Source organism: Rattus norvegicus, chromosome 7, assembly GCF_021556685.1.
Source record: "Rattus norvegicus strain SHRSP/BbbUtx chromosome 7, alternate assembly SHRSP_T2T, whole genome shotgun sequence".
Lineage (NCBI taxonomy): Eukaryota > Metazoa > Chordata > Mammalia > Rodentia > Muridae > Rattus > Rattus norvegicus.
The window spans coordinates 68,291,292-68,309,036 of NC_141540.1; the positions used below are offsets into that span (position 1 = coordinate 68,291,292).

General features: G+C 46.5%; 1 protein-coding gene across 1 annotated transcript in view; it reads right to left on the reverse strand.

Moving 5' to 3' along the window:
• LOC148004722 (uncharacterized) overlaps positions 1–17,745 on the reverse strand; it is a 50,125-nt gene that overhangs the window by 23,560 nt on the left and 8,820 nt on the right. The gene's annotated exons all lie outside the window — the stretch shown is intronic.

Genomic DNA, 17,745 nt, shown 5'->3' on the forward strand with positions numbered 1-17,745 from the left:
CACAGAAACAAATCACACTGCGGAGGGCTGCAGTCTCCAGCTTGACCTCTCCTCGTGCTTCTCCCTAAAGACGTGCTGACAGCTTGCTCTGCAGTAGCCTCCCTGCGTACCTCTGCCCCTCACCTTTTCCCTCTGGCTGCCGGTGCTCTCTGCACCCTGCAGGAAACTTATCTGTCCTCACAACAAAACTCAATTCAGTCCGTCTGCCTTTGCTCACTGGGTAGCCCCTTCCCAGGTTGCTTTTTGGACAATTTCCTTTCTTCATCTCCTCTTCCTCCTCCCCTCCTCCTCCTCCTCTCCTCCTCCCCTCCTCCTCCTCTTCCTCCTCCTCCTCCCCCTCATCCTCCCCTCTTCCTCTTCTTCCTCCTCCTCCTCCTCCCCCTCATCCTCCCCTCTTCCTCTTCCTCCTCCTCTTCTTCCTCCTCCTCCTCTTCCTCCTCTTCCTCCTCCTCCTCTCCTCCTCTTCCTCCTCCTCCTCCTCCCCTCTTCCTCCTCCTCCTCCTCTCCTCCTCTTCCTCCTCCTCCTCCTCCTCCTCTCCTCCTCTTCCTCCTCCTCCTCCTCCCCTCTTCCTCCTCCTCCTCCTCCCCTCCTCCTCCTCCTCCCCTCTTCCTCTTCCTCCTCCCCCTCCTCCTCATCCTCCCCCTCCTCCTCCCCTCCTCCTCTTCCTCCTCCTCCCCTCTTCCTCTTCCTCCTCCCCCTCCTCCTCATCCTCTTCCTCCTCCCCTCCTCCTCATCCTCCCCCTCCTCCTCCCCTCCTCCTCTTCCTCCTCCTCTTCCTCCTCCTCTTCCTCCCCCTCCTCCTCCCCCTCCTCCTCCTCCCCTCCCTCTGAACTCCTGCACAGCTGACTGCCAGCTTGGTAAAAGAGCAACCGAAAACATCTCTTTTGTCTTCACATGATCTCACGGGCCAAGTCTCTGTGGCAGCTCTAATTTGCTCTATAAAGACATAGTGTTATTCTCTAGCAGAGAACACACATCTTCCCAGGAATCTAGCCCATTACAACCAGCATTTCGAGACCCTGACTCTCATACTCCAACCCTTTCCTGTCCTATGTGCACGGGCCACCTTCCCTCAGGGGCTGCAGTGAGTCAGTGCCCCTCTGTCAGCTCTGCACCTGAGCCTTTGGAAAGCTTTTCTTGGGGGAGCTACAGTGTCTGTGTGGCAAGGGCAGATAGCCCAGGGGCTTGCCAAGGGGCCCCAGGCTGTGCTTGTCAATAGCAGTTCTGGCTGATTCTGACAGCCGCTGTGTTCTCATTTATTCCTATGCAAATGCTACAGAAATTCTTTCATATCTTTCAGTGACTGTGGAGAAGTCCAAGGTGTGAGGAAAGAAGCTCCTGGATGTGTGATGCTCAGGTGATCAGGACAGTAATGGGAGTTAGGAGAGTGTTGTGGTGAACTGGAGCAGAGAGTGTCTAAGAGTCTACAAGAATCAGCAGACATTCCTACTCCTCCTGACCACCGCACTGGGCATGGAGGACGGAGGGAAAGGATGAGGGGATGAGGGAGGCTGGTTATGCTCATCACCTGTGGGAAAGAAACCTTAAAGAAGGGATAGATAGATACAGGGAGAGGCAGGAAGGATTGGATGCAGGCAACAGGAAATAGAGAAAGAACAAAAAAAAGTCAAGCTGGACATGCAAAAGCTAAAGGGGGAGGCAGCCATTTTCTCTGTTACCGTAAGCTTCGCCAGAGCCTCAGCTAACCAGACTCTGTGGTGGAGCAAGCATCACTGCCATAGCAACATTAGATCCATCCCATAGAGCAGCTGCAGGAAATGAGGCTCCTGGAGAACAGCAGGGGAAGAAAGAGTTGGAGACAGGAAAGATGAGGATTCCAGGAGGGGACATGAGGCTTGCTTTTGCTTTGTTTCAAAGATTTACTCATTTTTATTTTATGCGTATGAGTGTTTGCATGCAGTGTGTGTGTGTGTGTGTGTGTGTGTGTGTGTGTGTGTGTGTGTATGTGTGTGTACCAACTGTGCGCATAACTGGTGCCTTCAGAAGACAGAAGGCATCAAGTCCCAGGAATTAGGGTTACAGATGATTGTGGGCCATCATGTAGTGCTGAGAACCAAACCAGGTCCTATGCCAGGGCAGCCAGTGCTCTAAACCAAAGAGCCATGTCTTCAGCTACCAAGTTTGGTTTTTCTTTGAGATGGGGTCTTACTCTACCCTAGGTAAGACTAGGACTTGCCTCTTGGGTGCTGGGATTGCAAGTGTGCCCACCATGCCCAACATGAACGGGATGACTCAGGCATAAAACACATCATGGGCCACTGGCTAGGTGATCTTTAATGGAAGCCAGATCTAAAACAAGGAGGGTTCTGACAGTTTAACCTGACGGATGCTGGTGTTTGGCCCACACACCAAAGGGCAAGATGGACACTCAGAACCTTCTTGTTCAGTGAAGAAGTTCTGCAGCAATCACCTGGGATTTGTCTCATTTACATGTATGTAAATGCTGTTACCAAACTCCTCCCACCAATTGAGGAAAACTTCTCTGTTGTTAATTTGGTCCACTCTGCTCTAGCTTTGTACCTGGTATGGGTAGAGCCGTGGTTTGTTTGCTTTGATTTGTTTTTATTTCCAGAGACAGCATTTCTCTGTGCAGAGCTAGCTGTCCTGGAACTTGATTTATAGACCAGGTCAGTCTCGAACTCGAAGAGACCCACCTGCCTCTGCCTCCCAAGTGCTGGGATTAAAAGCATGTGCTACCGCTGCCCAGCTTAATGAAGAGAGAATAGACGATTTGAGGAGACAGAACCCTGAGGTGTGACCCACAGATGGGATTCCATTTCTTAACTGATGCTACTGTCTTCCATTATGGCCTGGAAATCTTTAGGGTTCTCAAGATAAAACTGACAGGATGGGAAGTATTTAGGGAAAGCCAGCTTCTGATGAGCCTCAAAAAGACCCACTTCCTTGAATTAACGTCCTCTGAGTGTGGCCTAGACATAGTGACTTAAACGAAGAATCAGAACCCAAGGACTGATGCCCAGCCTGGAAGAGAGCAGGTTTAACTACAACAGTTTCCTCTCCATCTTGCCAGCATTTTCTCTCATGCCATACTTCTCCTGTCCTCTTGTTTGCTTGACCCGACAAACCAAGCTGACCAAGCTGATCCTTAGAGAGGCCCACACGTGGCAGTGAATTGGCCAAGAGCTTAGGAGAAACTGGATTGTGACATAAGATGCGATAACAGTGCTACAGTTTTGGTACAGCCCCAGAGCAGCCAAGCCTGGATCCCCTCTTTCCTTAGAAACAGCAAAAGGACCAGAGAATGGGTTACTGATAACTCCGCTCTTGCCGGCTTTGATTCTCTTGAGCTCCTTAATTCTCTAGTGTCCACTATAAGGTTTGTTACCCAAAAGTTTCTCAGGTCATTGTGATACCGTGACAAAATCAGGCTTGTGATGCTGGGTTTACTACAGCAATGTCCATCTAAGACCTCTCCAGGGACACCTCACGTAGGACAGTCCCTCTCAGGACCAACTCCCTCCTTTGGTATGGACACTGGCTTCCTTCTTTGAACTGTACCCACCTCTTCTAGCTCCAGACTTGGCTTACCGTCCTGGAACTTGCTAAACTACATCCCAGAAACAGTCCCTTCATTCTCCAGAGGGGACACTTTAACTCATAGATAGCTTCCCCCCAGCAATGTAAAGTGACCTAAGAGTTAATAATCCCCTCATTGCTCTGTCCACTCGGTTCCTATGTGTATGATTTTCTTCTAATAATTGCCCTCTCTCCTGCTGGGTTTATAATGAAGGCTTGCCGCTTTACATACTGGTGGAGTCTAGGCCTGATCAGAATAATGGGGAGTCGTACCGTAAGTTCTCATGTAGCAGAGTGGTGTCCTGGCTAGTTTTGTGTCAACTTGACATGAACTAGAGTCATGTCAAAGGAGGGAGCCTCAGTGGAAGACTCTGAAGCATTTTCTTAGAGATCAATGGGGAAGGCCCTGCCCTGTGTCGGGAGTGGCATCCCTGGGCTGGTGTCCTGGGTTCTTTAAGAAAGCAAGCTGAACAAGCGAGGGGAAGCAAGGCAGTAAGCAGCACCCCTCCATAGCCCCCACATCAGCTTCTGCTTCCAGGTTTCTACTCAGATTGAGTCCCTGTCCTGACTCCCTTTGACAATGAGCAGTGATATGGAGCCGTAAGCAAAATAAACCCGTTCCTTCTCAAGTTATTTTGGTCACGGCGGTTCATTGCAGCATGTAATCTAAGACACGTGTCTTTCACTCCTTCTGCACCCAGCACCAAGGCCAGAGTCTACAATCAAATAAGCCTAAGACAGTCACAGAGGCATTCCGATGGATCAGGGATTAGTGGGATGGGTGTGTACTCCCTTAATTATACTTCAGCACCATGACCCCCCAAGGGGGGAAGTGCAGAGTGCTATAAACATGTCAAAGATAGCTTTCTTGTTGCTATGGCAAATACTTGGCAAAGGCTGCTTAAAGAAGAAAGGGTTGGTTTTGGCTGGCAGTTTTGAGGATGTGTGTAGGGAGAGGCTTGGCGGCAGAAGGGATGTATCCACTGCACTGCATCCTCTCTCAGGACGCAGAGTATGCTAATGCCAATGCTTAGCCTGCCTTCTGTTTGCTACTTAGTCCCATGGGACGATGCAGTCTACAGTTAGAGTAGGGTCTTCTCATCTCAATTAACCTCACCTAGAAAATTCCTCAGGGCCATGCCGAAAGCTTTATCTCCTAGGCGATTCTACGACAAAATTAAAGATCATGCAGAAAGCTCAGGTGAACAGGGACAGGGAGAAGTGGCTGTCCTGTTATTTTGTTGCTCTTCCGACAAAGGTTAACCAGCAAGACCAAGGAGGGAGAGCCAAACAACTGTTTAGCTGTGGCAATAAGGGTTACAATTAAATATTTAAAATCCCTTCAACCTTTTCCTCCCCTGGTAGAGCGAGGGCCCAGAGCATGATGGACTGTTAGAGATGGGCAGACATCCTTTCTGAAAGATTTAGTTCAGATACAAAGTCATCTGAAAAAACTCTTAGTAACAGATTGAAACAATAGCGAGGTCTGTTTTATTGAAACAATAGCAAGGTCTGTTTTACATACTGGGATCACATCAAGGACTGGGAGAAACCTTGAAACCAAACCAGTGTTTCTGTTTTTTTTTTTTCTTTTTTTTCTTTTTTTTCGGAGCTGGGGACCGAACCCAGGGTCTTGCGCTTCCTAGGCAAGCACTCTACCACTGAGCTAAATCCCCAACCCCTTAAACCAGTGTTTCTTCCTCTTGCTCTGAAAGTGCCTACCTGACTCCAAGGAGAGATGCCACTGGGCTCTTTGGAGACTCACAGGGTCATGGGTTCACCTTCAAAAGGAAGAATAAGAAGCCTCCGTGTCCTGGGTTCGGTCCCCAGCTCCGAAAAAAAAGAACCAAAAAAAAAAAAAAAAGAAGCCTCCGTGTCTTTGATGTGCATTTTCAACACAGCACCTGCATTCAGGACATGGCTTATGTGCTCTGCCAAGGACACCACAGCTAGCATTTTACCAGAGAGCAGACTCCACTGGTCAAGCTGCTCGCCATGCTACCTGTCTGTGCTTGCCCACTACACAAGGGAAGTTCTGTATTTATCTTGTTGGATTTGAGGTAGAAGCTGAGAAAACTCAACAGAAGCTTAAAAATGAAAGCTTTATTTTCTGCTCATGTAAGGAGTTGGCCAGTTTGGGGTCTGAAACGTGTTCCCAAAGGGAGATTGTACAACATTTTTATAGGATGGGAACACAAAGCAAGGAGAATTGGAGTGGGCTTTGGCATTGACCAATCATATTTTGACACAAGGGGTTAAGTAAGGAAATTAACACCGGTAACTGGGCCTTATCCAGGTCATCATCTGGCGTATATGTTTGCCCCAGTGAGTGGCACTGTTAGAAGGTGTGGCCCTGTTGGAGTAGGTGTGTCACTCTGGGCATGGGCTTTAAGACCCTCATCCTGGCTGCCTGGAAGCCAGTCTTCAGATAGCAGCCTTCAGTTGAAGAAGTAGAACTCTTAGCTCCTTCTGCACCATGCCTGCCTGGACACTGCCATGCTCCCACCTTGGTGATAATGGACTAAACCTCTGAACATGTAAGCCAGCCCCAATTAAATGTTGTCCTTATAAGAGTTGCCTTTGTCATGATGTCTATTCACAGCAGTAAAATCCTGACTAAGACACCTAGTTTCAGTGTCCTTGTCAGCTTTTGCAGTCAGGTCTCATCCTGGACTCTGGCCGGGAATCTACACTGATAAGGAAATAAAAGATGTAGGCGAGCTGCTGGGAGCCAGTGAAGTCAAGACTAGCAACACATTTATGAGTTGTGTGCATGAATTTAGAGAATGGGCATCTTCCTTTTGTACATCCTTTACTGGTTAACAGACAGACAGGAGACATCTGAAGAAGTGGGTTAGGAGTTGGGTTCCGGGGCCTGGAAACATCAACTAACTCAGTTTTGGTCCTGCCAGCAAGGTGGAACTGTTTCTGAGATGACTGAGCTCAGGAAACCACCTCCTAACGATCTGACTATCTCAAGATGGGTATCAAAATTTGAAAATGTTGTAGCCGCTGATATTCCCAGGGTGCCCAACTCCGTTCTGGACCCTGCTGAGAACTCTCGCTGGTCGACTATTAAACACACGGAGGACTTTCCACTGTACTCCCAAGAGCACAGAGCGATATTTAAAGTCTGTGATGGGAGCAGAGATGGTGTGTTGGAGAAACTTCTTTAAGGAGAATGATGGGAACTAGGTCAAGCTGATGGAGTGGCCTGTCTCATGACCTTTCTCAGGCCGACTTCTGTCCTGACCGTTTTCTCACCTTTTCCCATTTACTCTTTTTGCTGATCGGTAGTTTGTGGGGCAGAGGACTGTGCCACCAGACAGAAGAACTGGTAAGAATCTCAGAATAAAGAATGGCAGGCATTGGAACCAGGTCCTCGCCAAGCTCTGCTTGTCCTGGAACCTGAAACCGTGACACCCTATGGGGAGAACCATGGCAACCAACCATGTAATGTAAAAACCTTGAGTTCTCCATGCTAATGAGGTATCTAGGTAAGTTCTAAGTGTTCAGCCTGGGCATTCCCTCCAGCAAAAGTAATTTAATCCCTGACTCACCCTGAGTAAGACTTAAATACTTACATCCACTGTAAAAATAAACCAGTTTGGATGAGCAAGGACCATCCCCTTCACCAAGGATCACCATGGGGGGGGGGGGGACTTTGTTGTAAATCTCCCGGAGAAAGCCTCAGCCCCTCCCCCTTCATACTCTTAGCACTCATACAGAACCAAACAGATTCCACCCAGTCTGGGGCTCAACCATACTCTTCCTGCCTGGCTCATAGGACGGGCCAACTGGTCAACCACCGTTCTGCACTCCTCAAGGTTCCCAGTGGTTTCTAGGTACACAGAACATTGAAATGTACAGCATCCTCCTGTCCCAGATACAATGGTGTGTTGAGGAAGGGAAAAAGTAGGCAGGGATGACTATTTTCTTTGCACTGGCTTAAGCTAAAGCTCCTCTCGGAGAGGAGGGAGGGGAAAGAACTGTAAAAGAAGTAGGTGGGGAAGTGGAAGAGGAAAGAGGAGGAGAGTGTTCTAGTTTCATTTCTGTCCCTGTGAAAAATCCCCAACTAAAAGCACCTTAAGGAAGAAAGGGGTTTGTTTGGCTTACAATGCAAGTTCTCAGTCCATCTTCGAAGGAAATCAAGGCAGGAACTTGAGGGAGCCCATCTTGTTACCCCATGTAGCATTACTTCTGACTAAGGAACTCGGTTGACAGACAGGTATAAGGACCATAGGGGATGCCACTTGATAGCTCTCTTGGAGGCCTTTGCTCAGCTAGCCTTCTTGTGCAGGTCAGGATCACCTGCCTAGGGATGGACCCTCCTACATGGAGCCACAGTTCGGACAATACCCCACAGACATGCCCATGGGCTGATCAATCTAGGTGAACAGGACAAAGGGAATCTCAGCAAACAACCCAGGAGGATGAAAGGGAAAGGCAGGCAACATGGAGGTGGGAAAGAACCCTCCTGGTTAAGGAGCACATCCAGTAAAGATCTGGACAGGAATGGAGCAAACTGTGCCATAGCTCGGAGCAGCCCCGCTCTTGCCTGTTTCTTCTGCTTGCTTTTGCTTGGTCATTTCAGTTAAAAAGCCTATCTTAAAATAGAGGAGGTGAAATTTAAGTTCATCCATTTTGGCTTTCCATCATTAAATGCTTTGCTAGCTTCCCATGGCTGCTGCAGCAAAATGAGTGGGTGGATAAACAGAACCGTGACGAACTTAAGGACTTAACTCAGTATAAGCCGCATTTTCCTGTAGTCCTCTTGAGGTCAGAGGTCAAAAATAGAAAATCAAGGGCTCTCTCCATGTCTCTTCTTGGCCTTTTATAATTTCTAGATATGATTGCTGATCTCCTCTTCCCTTTGTCTTCCCCACCAGCAATGGGAGGTAGAAGTTCTTAGACCCAACCTGCTTTGGTTTCTGTGTCTTTCACTGACTCTTCAACCCTATCCCCCACTGGGTTTATACTGGGCCCACCTGGATCATCTAGAATCTTTAAAACATTATCTATCTATCTATCTATCTATCTATCTATCTATCTATCTATCTACCTACCTACCTACCTATTTATCTATCATTTATCTGTGTGTCTGTCCATCCATTTGTCCATCAATCTACCATCTATCATCTATCTATCATCTATCTACCTATTTATCCAAATACAGTTGGATATAACCATCTATTTTATCTATCTATCTATCTATCTATCTATCTATCTATCTATCTATCTATCAATCTATCTATCTCTATCATCTATCTATAATCTATCTATCTATCTATCTATCTATCTATCTATCTATCTATCTATCTGTCATCTATGTACCTATTTATAATCTGCCTGTTTGTTTATCCATTTGTGTGTCTATCAATCATCTATCTACTATTTATCCAGATATAGTTGGATAACCCCCCTCTCCCTACTTGTCATCTGCCTGTCTATTTATCTGTCTATCTATGTCTCTATGTCTCTATCTATGTCTCTATCTATGTCTCTATCTATGTATCTATGTATGTATGTATGTATGTATGTATGTATGTATGTATCTATCTATCTATCTATCTATCTATCTATCTATCTATCTATCTATCTACTCTCTTACCTATATAGCTATCCTACAGATATATCTTCCTTTCTTCCTTCCTACCTATATAGCTATCTGTGCTCTATTTAATGTGTATGGGTGTTTTGCCTTCATGCATATTTGTGTACCACGCTCATGCTTGGTGCCTGTGGAGTCCAGAAAAGGGCACCAGGCTCCTCTGGAATTACAGTAACAGATTAAGAGCTGCTGTATGGGTCCTGGGAGCCAAATCTGTGTCCTGTAGAAGAGCAGCAGCCAGTGAGTGCTCTCTACTGCTAAGTCATCCCTCCAGTTCCAGGTCATTCTTAAGTGGAGGAAATTTAAATTCAAGTAATTATCAACCTTAATTCCACATACAGTGTGTATGTGTGTGTGTTATTCTTCTTATTTAGTGTGAATTTTTGTATGTGTGTGTGCCATGGACTACATATAGGGGTCAGAAGACAATTTATAGTGGTCAGTTCTCTCCTTTTACCATGTGGGTTGAGGGGACCAAGTGTTGTGTTTTATAAAAATGTAGGAAAGAAGGAATATGTTTGGTGGGTGTGTAGTCAGGTGTGGGGGAAGGGAATGCCTCTGCCCATGGTGAGACATCCCTTCCTGCTGAGGGACCAGTCACATGACCTTATAGTATAGAATAGAGTTTATTCAGGGAATGGGGAGGGGAGTTGAAGGAGTAGGGACAGAGAAAAGCAGAGAGGGGGGGGGATAGAGGAGGCTGGCCATGAGCATATGGAAAAAGAGGGGGAAGGGGAATGGGGAGAGAAGGGGTAAGGAGTGGGATAAAGAAAGTAACGAGGGGGCAAGCAGCCCCTTTTATAGTATCAAGCATACCTAGCTGTTGCCAGGTAGCTGTTGGGCGGAGCCTAGACTAAATACCAACACCAAACACAGCTCACCAGGCTTAGAATCAAGTGCCCTGACCCACAGAGCCATCTTGCAAATCCCATCTACAGAGTTAATTTCCTTTTGCTGTGCCACCTAACATTCTGGACTTTTAAAGATTTGGACATCAGGGCGCTCATAGTCTATGGACCGCAAATACTGTGGGCCTCATAGGAACCACTGTCCATCTTTTCCCTAGTGTGCAGGTTAGTGTTTGTCAACTGGACACAAGTGAAGGCCACTGGAAAGAGAGAACCTCTTTGGAGAAAAATGCCTGTATCAGATTGGTCTCTGCAAACATTTTCATGATTAATGATTCATGTGGAAGGGATCATCCACTGTGGGCGGTGCTACATCTTAGCAGGTGGTTTAGGTTGTATTAGAAGGCAGGCTGAGCAAGCCACAGGGAGCAAGCCAGTATGCAGTGCTACTCCATGACCTCTGCTTCAGTTCCTGCCTGCAAATGCCTACCTCAAATTCCTGACCTGACCTCTCTTCATGATGGGCTGTAGGATGTAAGCTTAAATAAACCCCTCTGTCCCCAAGTTGCTTTTGGTCATTATGTGTCTCACAGCAACAGAAGACAAATTAGGTCATTTAGTATTCTTGAAAACCAAGATCTCTGAATGTTGGTTGTTTTCCTCTTAAGGGTGTGCAGGAAACAGAAGTAACTATCCTAACCTGTCCTTTTGCTCACAGATAAGCCCCAGAGGAACCATGAATGCTAAATACGCAGGGTTGGTTCCTCAACGGAGATGAGCACCTAAGTCTGAGAGTGGACAGAGTTACTAACCTGATGATTTGCGCCCACTGTAGGGCCAGGCTGCACTCACATCCCCCAGACTCTGGTTTATCCCAGACTCTCCCTCCCTAGACCTTCATCTCGAGCATTGTTCCTCCATTAATGGAACTCATCCTTAGATGTCACATGTACTTTATAGCTTGATGATTCTGTGATGACCAAGACTACACCAGATCCTCTCTCAGGCCCTCAAGCTTCGGGAGATATTCTTATAGAAGAGGTCACATGCACTTTGCAAAAAGAGTTTTGACATAGTCACATCCTAAGCTTGATTGTGATAATTGTCTCCAGAAAACATTTTTTTCCAAAGGTGTACCATACAGACTGTACTGGCTGGTTTTGTGTGTCAATTTGACAAAAGCTGGAGTTATCACAGAGAGAGGAGCCTCCCTTGAGGAAACGCCTTCATGAGATCCAGCTGTAAGGCATTTTCTCAACTAGGGATAAAGGGGAGACTGACTCGCCCATTGTGAGTGGTGCCATCCCTGGGCTGATAGTCTTGGGTTCTACAAGAAAGCAAGCTGAGCAAGCCAGGAAGAGTAAGCCAGTAAGCAGCACCCTCTGCATCAGCTCCTGCCTCCAGTTTCCTGTCCTGACTTCCTTTGGTGATGAACAGCAATGTGGAAGTTTAAGCTGAATAAACCCCTTCCTCCCCAACTTGCTTCTTGGTCATATGTTTTGTGCAGGAATAGAAACCCTGACTAAGACACATACTATGTCTGAAATAAACTGCTCAGTGTCAGGATCTGAAAGTTTGAGCCAACAGTGGCTACTGAGTCATGCTGAACTGGATTTCCTTCTTGCCTACCATTTGTAGAAACAACACCCCCCCCACCCCAACCAACCCCCTACACCCCCCACCCCCACCCCAGTCCCACTTCCCCCCTCCCCCCATCTCCCTGCACAAACCAAGGATGAGATGGATTCGTTGTTTTTGACTAAAAAGGCACTTGCAAAATAAAAGTACCATACATTTCAGCAAAGAGAGAGTCCCACCCACAAGGACCACTGCATACAGTCAGCGTGTCAGCATGCTCGCCCACCTGGTCCTTCCTCTTCGGACCATCCTGCATTGTGGCTCTGAGTCCTGGCCTGGAGGCTGTAATGGAGGGGCAGTTTACACACCACACACCACACACCCGGGGCTCAACCATTTGTGTTGGTCATAGTGATGACTGTAAAATGGAAGGCTGTCATACAAAATGACTCTCGGTGTCACACCGCTGCAGCCACTGCTCCCAAGCAAACGTGGTCTCAAGCCATACGCTGGCTAGACTTCAGTCAGCAAGGAATGCCTTAGACTGGCTGGGTTTTACAAAGTTGGCATAGAAACTTAGCGAGATCAAACTGAAATTGTGAAAGGGTAATTTTCAAAGAGAATAATTTCTGCTCACTGTTCTCTGAGCTGTGTCCTGATTATTACTTTAAGCCGGTAACAAGTGCTATTTCCCTGACTTCAAAAAAAAAATTCCACTCAGAGTCAGCATGTCGAACGCTTTCTGCAAGAGAGTGGAGAAAGCGGAGAGGGTAAGAGAGAAATTTATGGGTGTATATAAAAATGCCTTTTAGAGAGTACATCCGCTAGCAAGTGTCTGTAAAACTCCTTCCCTGTATAAGAACTTGGGGGGTGCATTTTAAGTGTGCTTCTCAGAACCAATTTTCATTGCAGGTATTATAAACAAGAAAACTTAGGGTCAATTCATCTGATGTTACACAACTGTTAAATGTCAGAGGGTCATGACCCCTAGGCTACCTGAAGCTAAAATCCTTGCCTGCTCTTGTACGAAATAGCTCATTACCAATCATAACAATATCTGTAAGGCAAGCAATATTGATGGAATATGTAGAATTTCCATTGTTGAAGACCTGAAGTCACCTACTTGGTCACTAGCTCCCTGAGCAGCATGAATGATCTCCACTTCACAATTTATGACTTGACTGGAGAACCCGACTGAGTCTCAGGATGTAATTCTAAATCTACCCCTTGTAATGGGTGTACAACCTTTCTTCTAAAATGTAGCCACAGGGCTAGACAAACTATGCAGTGAGTCACTATACACTTGTCACCAAGTCCGGTCATCCAAATTTGATCTCCCAAGTTGTCCCGTGAGCTACACACACACACACACACACACACACACACACACACACACACACACGCTCCTCCTCTGAGGGGACAGGAATAAATAAATGTAATTGAAACAAATAAACAAAAGGTAGCCATGAATTACTTAGTAAGAAATGAGGAAACGAAGAAAAAAAACAAAGAGAGAAGAAAGGAACAGAGCAAAGAAAAAGATACAAAGTAGAAATGGGGAATCACTCAATTACAAAAATAGCATGAACAAAAGGCACTCCTCACATACCTCTTGCCAAGGAAGACTGGAGAACACTGCTCTGCAAAACTCGGCATCTCTGATTTCCCGTTATTTACTTAGCCCCTCTGGGTCACAGTCTCTGGGGAAATGTGTCTTTGGACTCAAATTCGGCATTTGATCAAACCAATTAAAAACGCTAATTAAATCCAATCAAAGTCAAGACCAACAATAGCCTAAATATTAGGGGGATTCCTTTTGTGAATTAAACTCATTTAGTAATAAGTTCATTCCTAACGTTAGACAGTCTCTTTTCCACTAAAGCTTTCCAAATCTTTAGTTTATGGGCAGATGTTAGTGACAGAGTTCAGTTTACCATGGAGCTTGGTGTGTTTTTTTTGTTTTGTTTTTGTCTAGGAATGTGCATGACGGCAGTAAGACCCATGGTCTGACACCACACAAAAACCTTCCCTGAGGTACGGCAGGTCAGCATTTTCCCAGGCCTGGACAGGGCACAGCTAAGTCACTCTTGGACCCATTCCTTCAAAAGAAGGTGATCTCTCAAATTTATCTTACCTCATAAGGAGCTAGTTGTGATGGTTTGCATGTGCTGGGCTTGGAGAGTGGCACTATTAGGAGGTGTGACCCTGTTGGAGTAGGTGTGTCACTGTGTGAGTGTGGGCTATAAGACCCTCAATCTAGCTGCTGGAAGTTAGTATTCTGCTAGCAGCCTTCAGATGAAGATATAGAACTCTCAGTTCCTCGTGCACCATACCTGCTTAAATGATGTCATGCTCCCGTCTTGATAATAATTGACTGAAAGCCAGATCCAATTAGATGTTATCCTTATAAGAGTTGCCTTGGTCATGGTGTCTATTCACAGCAATAAAACCCTAACTAAGACACTAGTATTATTTAGGGAGTCACATAGCAATACTGGTGTGTGTGTGTGTGTGTGTGTGTGTGTGTGTGTGTGTGTGTGTGTGTCTGTGTGTGTGTCTGTGTGTGGTATATTCACTAACTCACATAACTCTATGTACATATTCATTTTCCAAGAGAAAACAATTCAGGTAGGCCCCTCTCTTCTCTGTTCTGGGTCCCTTTCCTTCACAAGGCTTCTTCTTTCTCTTCCAAAATTGCTGTGGACATTCATTTAATTACAGTCAGATAGGAACCAACACACAGATTATGGGAGACAAAAGACCAACTAGACTCTGAAACTTCTTGGAGGTTCTAGACCACAGAAAGCAGCCAGAGAGTAGCACGGTCTCCCTCTTTGCAATATAGACCTTAAACATGGGAGCTGTCAGTAGAAGGAACAGGAGGTCCTGGCTTGAGTAACAGCTTTAGGGCTATAGTCATAGCAGACTCAGGTGCTGCATACAGCCACGGAAAAGATATTGTCCTCCCTTTAGTCCTCCTGTGAGATTTCTAAAAAAAAAACAAAAAAACAAAAAACTAAATTCAGAGTCTTCGTGACAGTACGGTACCAGCAAGTATCCGGAGCATTTGGTTAGGCCAAAAGGTGGTGGAGCTCAAGGACAGGGAGGAGTGATTGAAACCACAGATAAAGATAAATGACAGAGGAAAAGGAAATTAATGTGCCCCTCCCCCTCAACAAAGGTTAGGTAGGCATGTATAATCAGGAAACTTAAAGGAAGTAGTTTGTCTTTATGCACACTGTGTGTGTGTGTGTGTGTGCGTGTATGTGTGTGCGTGCGTGTGTGTGTGTGTGCGCGCGTGTGTGTGCGTGGATGCGTGTGTGCGTGCGTGTGTGTGCGCGTGTGTGCGTGTGTGTGTGTGTGCACGCACGTGCAGGCATGCACACATCCATGGGAGTTGGGGTGCAGGGTGAGGGAGAGGAGGCTGAGACTATCAGAAAACCTACGGTGTTAGCAAACTGTCCCTCGGGTTGACTGTGAGAAAGGCTTGCTTGTGAAGGGCCTACGAGCTAAGATTTCTCTTTCAGTGACGAGAAGAAAGATGAAGAAGCAAAGGACGAATGTAGACATAAAGAGACAGGAGGGGAGAGCAGGAGGGGAGAGCAGGAGGGAGAGCAGGAGAGCTCTTCTGCCCCTGGAGCCCGGAGCCTCTCTGTCCTGCTCTTTGGTGACGTTATCAACTCCTGTTTTAAATCTTTCCCGTGTGTGTCCCGTGGGGCCCATGGAGTCGTGACCTCCAAGGTGCCCTCTGTTTTTGAGGCAGGAGCTCTCTGTGTGGCTTTGCCTGGCCTTAAATACAAAATTTGCCCCCCTCTGCTTCCCAAGTACTGGGATTAAAGCTGTGTGCCACCACACCTGGCTCTAATTTGCTTTTTGTTTTAAAAATTTACCTTACGTCTTGATCGAAGCTCCACAATCCTCCCAGTCCCAACCTCACATACCTCCCCCATTTCTTCCTCTCCTTCTCCTTAGAGGAGAGGTGTGCCCCCTCATGGGTACCAACCTCCCCTGGCATATCTAGTCGCAGCAGGACTAAGCACATCCTCTCCCACTGAGGCCAAACAAGGCAGCCCAGCTAGGGGCGGAGGTCAGGCACTAGAGTCAGAGACGTCACCTCCCCCCACCCCCGATTGTTTAGGGGACCCACATGGAGACAGAGCTGCACATCTGCTATCAATGTGCAGGGCCCAGGTCCACCCCATGCGTGGATTTCCGCAGGTGGCCCAGTCTCTGTGATCCCCTAAGGCCTAGTTGACTCTGTAGGTCTTTTCCTGTTCTTGACCCTTCATGCCTTTTAACATGGAAATTTTCTTAATCAAATGGACTGTTCCTAGTGAAAGGCTTTGCTGTCTCAAATGTATCTGTGTGTTTTTATCCTGCATATTCTCTCCTTTTCCCCCTGTCCACGCAATTTTCCTTCTCGCCGTACTGAGACAGGCTTATTCCTCATTCTCTTTGCTGATCACCTCTTAAAACTGGCCAGTGTTCTACAGTCCTGGTCTACACGGGCCTTGCTTTCTCCTTCACAGTTATTTACATGCATAGCTTCCTTAGATACTGAGCGCCCTCAGGGCAGGAACTCTGTCTTAGCTCTCTAGCATCTGGTCAGTACACCACCAAATGTTTAAAGACAGAGTTCAGAGACAGGACCTTGTGGTCGGATCCGGGGTGGCCTTAAACTTGTGATCTTCCTACCTCAGAAGAAATCTCTTTTCCAAGAGCTGGGTTACAGGACGGTGCCACTGTGCTTGACTTCCGATGAATATCATTTTAAACGCTGTTCTCAAATACCCACAGACGGGGCTCCCATATTCAGCTCTTCTTTGTCCCCACTCTTCTGGCTTTTCTATTTCCATGTTCCCTAAAACTCTGGAAGAAATCGGCCTATACTCTTTCTAGCAATTTTATGGCCATCATTTCATTAAGTAATTCTCTTAGTCCTTCTGTCACTCAATGTAGCTTTCTACTCGGCTACCTCAACTGATTCATCTCAGATCTCACCACTGCTCGCTTCACACCAACACCTAGGACGCCGTTCTACACCCAACAGACCATTACTTTGGGAGGAAGGGACTATGACTGTTATCACAGATCACTAGTTGAAAATAAAAAGTAATCTTAATAATAGGGTTTAAAAGGTTGTCTCAGGGCAAAAAAAGATGGACCATGGGCCAAAACATCCAGGCCATTTAGAAACCTGCCAACTAAGTTCAAGGATAGTCTATGTTGGTTCAGGTTTCTCTGATTTCCTGGGAGTAGTGAGGGGATCTGCCTTTTGGATCTCTGCCACGGCCTGACTTAATTAGGAGAATCCACACATGTGAACAGAGCAGTTCTGGTTCCTGTAACTTGCTTGTCAATGAGGGAAGAGGTTGTATTTAGTTTAAGAAATGAGTGGATTCCTCCAGCGTGGACCTCACAGGCTCATGGAGATTGGGAAGAATTAGTTTGAGTCTGAAATTTCTCCCCAGGCTCATGTTTCGGGCACTTGGTGGTGGTGGTGGGGAACCTTAGGGAAATGGAAGGTAGCTGGTAGACATGGGCAGATAGGTATTCCCACGACTTGTTCTGGTGTCCCTGTTTCCTACCCTGGGTGCTGTGAGCATCTGCCTCATGCTCAGGCCACAACGAATGCATAATGCTGCAGCTGCAGTTGCCATGACTTCCCCCTGGATAGGGACAGGCCTCTGACACTGCCAACCAAGCGAGTGCCTTTTCTGTTGTTTCTATAGGTATTCCAACAGAGCGAAGAGGGCAGTAGACCGATGGTAGTGTAGAAAGTCCTACGCAAACACTAATGGTTGCTAATACCCTATAAGACAACAAATCAGGTCCCAGGATTAACAGAAAATGCCCATGCACTTAGAGGACAAGGTCGCGGTTAAATTTACAATCTAAGTCCAGACTGTAGCTTCCTGATGTAAGCAGAGTAAGAGGTACAAAGGTAAAGTCAGAGGGATGTATACTGTAATAAAAGCTACCTAATGTGAGAATGTCTCTGCATTAGAGAGAACAGCATCTACACTCACTCCTTCAATAAAATGTATTGCTTACTTACTTACTTACTTACTTACCTGTGTGTGTGTGTGTGTGTGTGTGTGTACACATGTGTGCGTGTGCCCGTGCAGGGCAGTAGCATGATTTCTGAC